This window comes from Centruroides vittatus, unplaced genomic scaffold (genome assembly GCF_030686945.1).
Source record: "Centruroides vittatus isolate TY-2023 unplaced genomic scaffold, ASM3068694v2 contig_341, whole genome shotgun sequence".
Taxonomy (NCBI): Eukaryota; Metazoa; Arthropoda; class Arachnida; order Scorpiones; family Buthidae; genus Centruroides; species Centruroides vittatus.
The window spans coordinates 2,003,801-2,008,301 of NW_027122166.1; the positions used below are offsets into that span (position 1 = coordinate 2,003,801).

Here is a 4,501-nt window from a genome sequence, read left to right on the forward strand (position 1 = left end):
ATACATTTGTTTAAAAATTCAAAGCATCAGTAACGGAAAAAAGGAAGAACAAGATAATATATACAAATATAAATATACAATAAAATCAAAATAGTGAAAATAAGAAGTAAAAAAATAAAAAATAAAAATAAATCTACTGGTGATACTTTATATAAACATAGTAGCAAATTGCTAAGGAATAATTGATGAAAAATGTAAATATAAACCAAGGCAAGCCTACGAGGTTGTACTAAATTTCTTGACTACAAATTTCCAAGCTGTCGGTAGGCTGTATGCGTCCCTCGCGTTTATGCATGTCTCCTCCAGCTTGCTTTTGTAAATTTCAATTTTTTCAGCGGTATTTGCTAACGTCGGGGAGCTCAAGGGGTTGACAATAGGAAAAGACTCCAACGCAACGGTACTTTCGCAGTTCGCGCAGACCCAAGGCTCAATAATTAAATGGGAAGAATCGGTTATTGTCAAACGGATGAATTAAGCTAATTATTTGCTGTGCACGTATCTGCTTTATACTTACAGTAAAGCTTCCACAAGCTGTACCAGAGCTGGAAAACGATGTATCGTCGACCAAGTGGATTACTTTGAAGATGATAGCGCGTCGGTGATTTAAACTATTCAAAGCAAGCAACTATAAGCCGTCCTCGAACTTTTGGATCCTACCACGTAGAAATGACGTGTTTACTTTTTATTTTGTATTTTTGCGGTATGATGAAAACGTTTCGAGTTTTGCGGCATGTGTGTATTGTTTCTGATGTTGTGTTACTAAATCCAGTGAATGTAATAATTAATGCAACCATTTTTTATATTGCAATATGTAAATTATTCAATTCAATATTAAACCGCGATGTGCGGTAGCAGTTCCGCAAAGGGCCAAATATTTTTTTATGCCGTTGTGAAGCAAACCAGCATCAGTGTATGGCAGCTGTCGACCTGATCGAATATGCTAAACCAATCTGGAGTACAGCAGTCGCTTTTTCTTCGAGCGTTGTCGCATCCGCATCAGATACAACGGACACTGAATGGAAGACAGACAGACTCCGTTTGCACTCGGATCTAATGAAAAATTGCAGACGGCAAAAGTGGTCGGCAATGCTTAGATGCGTGCTGACGTCAACAAATTTCGAGACAGTTGCGAATGGTATGATTTTAAGACAGATGTCGGTAATTCGCAGGCTAAAACATTTATTAATGCCAAATATTTTTGTCAACAATGATGCTTGGTTGCATTATGAGGACGGGAGCAGAGCTAGCAGACAAGAGCCCGGATAGCTCAGTCGGTAGAGCGTTAGGCTTTTAACCTAACGGTCCAGGGTTCGAGTCCCTGTTCGGGCGTTTCGCTTTTTTTTTTTTTTTCCTTCGTTTTGCCGATTGTGGTTGTGGATTGCTAGAATTGAATCGCATTTTACAGAGACTTACTCACGAATGCTGGCCTAACTGGATATGCGAAGAAGGCGTGTTTGATTGGAAACTTGCAAATGCATATTTTGCAACGACACTGACTTGGATATTGTATGTAGGCAGAGCAAATAGCAAATTTTTTCGGTAGACTATGTATGTGCGTTGATATTATTACATTCAAGTTTTCTCTCGACGACGAATCCTATTATTGCAATTCGATAACACTGTCTTTGAAATACGCTCTGAAAATCGGACGATGATGACAGCGTTCTATGACACAGAAACAGAATATTGCACTGGTAGAAAATGAAAGACGTCGGAGGAGCCCGGTTAGCTCAGTCGGTAGAGCGTTAGGCTCTTAACCTAACGGTCCGGGGTTCGAGCCCCCGATTGGGCGAGACGTTTTTGCGTTGTTCGGCGCATTTTGGTAATTGCTGTATTTGAAACTGAAGGCTTGTGTCTTTATGAAAAAAAATGTTCTTGTCTTGTCATGCACATTCATCCCCATGTTGAGTAAAGAATGTTAGCATAGCGCGTTATGTCTCTTAAATTATTTACATTACTGATCGACTTAACTTTCCTGGAACACGATAGCATTGAGTGAATGGGCAGATGTCTCTTTTATAAAATGTTTCTTTATAAACGACGAATAAAGAATTCACATTACTATGCGAATATTTTCCAATCGAACGTACACGAAATAGAAAAACGACCGATAAATATTCTATGTTGCTTTACTAATTTGACATTAGTCTACATACACGTTATTTAATCGTCGTAATTGTTAGAGGTTCGCTCTGCCATCCAAATCGGAATTGAAAATATAATCGTTATTTTGCAAAATAAATGATTAAGAATAAAAAATACGTAGAAAGATCAAACTGTCTTCTCTTTCGCCACGTCCAATCACCAGGAACGACAATCTTCTACTGCAGAGACGACCAAAGAAAGATCGTCTCTGCAGTAAATATTTATCACTAATGTGAACTTTTTAAAAAATTCTTTGTCACTTAAATCGTACATTTAAAATACAACTATTGCTTGCCTTATGTTTCGCACATTTCAAGTGATTTTTAATGTCTGAATTCCCACCATGAGTTATTGAAAATTCTGAAAAGCACAGTTCATATTTCACTTGGTCAATATGATCACAGCCTTTTTTCTCATCATCAGTAAATACACAGTTTTTTTTTTGGCATTTTAGAGATTAAATGAATTTAATGTGTACTGTACATTAAATTCATTTAATCGGAATAATCGCAAATGCCCACCAGCTAAGATATGACATGCGCAGCAATGACGTGACCAGTGTAAGTTTCAGTATTGCCAACTCTAATTGAAACAAAATATCTAAAAAAATAAAATAAAAATATCCGGATCTCATAGGCTACGTGCTATTATAAATTCTGAAAAAATAAAACATCTAAATTCTTTAGGCTATATGCTATAAATTTTGGGGAAAACATCTAGACAACATTAAAAGTACTTGGATCTAGATACGAAATATTTAGTACGAAATAATTTAATCTAGATACGATTTGGCAATTACCCCTCAACAGAGGGGTAATTGCCAAATCGCCATTTTACTCGAGACTGCACTAATTTTACTACTTGTATATTCGGCACTTTTAAAATTTCACCAAATAACCGGGACAAAATGACAAACTGGCCGGGACGCTGAGACAACATCGTCAAACCGGGACAATCCTGGTCAAAACGGGACGTCTGGTAAGCCTATATATACAGTCGACTCCGCATAAGTCGTCATCCGGATAACGGATTATTAATATATAATTAATATATTTAATAATATAATAATATATTATTACTAGCGGGTGGGCCCGGCGTTGCTTGGACAAAATTAACGATAGTGAAGATTAAGATTATTACATTATAGTCAACCTTACCCGTTTTCACAGAATGCAAGTATTGGGTTCCCGTTTCCAGACTAGAGAATTTTTAGATGAGTCTAAAAATATGTTCGATTTCCTGCAAAAACGAAAAAACTGCATGTGCGTCTTGCACGTCGCTTTCTCTTAACAATTCCATTGTTACGTAACACTTCCATTGTCGATGGAAGTGTTAAGCCTTGTTGCTGTCCCTCTCTCCCGTGGGGAAGAATTTCGAAAAATCCCTTCATCCCTTCTTAGTGTGCGTTCTCGTGACGTACCTTAACTGTGTACCAAATTTCAACTCCTAACCGTTTGGGCGCTGCGCCGATTATTATTATTATTAACTCGTCTCGATTATATATATCGGGTGGGCAAGCAAGAGTTCAGTGGGAGCCAAAATGTAGGTTTTGCAAAATGCATGGGAGCCGCAGTTCTGTACTGTCGTGGCGGATAGTATGGTATGGCGTGCGATTTTATTATATAATATAAATATAATATAAAACAAATATTGAATTTTTTTAATAAACATATTTTCACAAAATTATAAAAATAAAATTGTAAAAAAATAATAAAAAACAGAAATTAACACTTTCAGCAAGAGCCGCATGTAACTCATAAAGAGCCGCATTTGCCCATGTCTGATATATATAGATTATTAATATATTTATATACATACATATTAACAAAAATGCCTTAACATTTTATGTATTTTTATGTATAAAATAATAACAGATAAACAAAAAGAAAATATACAATCTACATCAACGTCACACCAGAATACAATTTTGCATTTTCTCACACTAGAGGCATTAATTAAGAATCCTTAGACATTACTTGCCAAAAATTGACAATTGCGAAGATAATGTTTTCAAGACGTTCATGATCGTTGAAAAAGAAAGTCGAGACAGTTAAGTGCTCAAAACAAACAACACTAAACGAATTTTTCAATTTTTCATCTACAGAATAATTGTAAATGGAGGCCACAATGTATTGTAAGCCTATACTACTGTATAACGCACTATTGCATTTTATTAATTGTAGTTTTGTGGTTTTTTCCAACTTCGCTTTAGTCGTCACATCGGATAACTCGACACATTTCCACTTCCCCTTGGAGTGTCGACTTATGCTGACTCGACTGTATATGTACAGTATATATATATACAGTCAAACCTGTTTTTATGCGGTCTTTTTATGTGCGATTTTTATTTGTGCGA

The 4,501-nt window shown here is 36.1% G+C and overlaps 2 non-coding genes across 2 annotated transcripts; both read left to right on the plus strand.

Annotated features, from left to right (window-relative positions):
- Positions 1-1,256: 1,256 nt before the first annotated feature.
- TRNAK-UUU (transfer RNA lysine (anticodon UUU)) lies at positions 1,257-1,329 on the plus strand. The gene has a single exon. It is a non-coding gene; the product is annotated as a tRNA-Lys (tRNA).
- Positions 1,330-1,719: 390 nt separating this feature from the next.
- Positions 1,720-1,792, plus strand: TRNAK-CUU (transfer RNA lysine (anticodon CUU)). The gene has a single exon. It is a non-coding gene; the product is annotated as a tRNA-Lys (tRNA).
- The last annotated feature ends 2,709 nt before the right edge of the window (positions 1,793-4,501 follow it).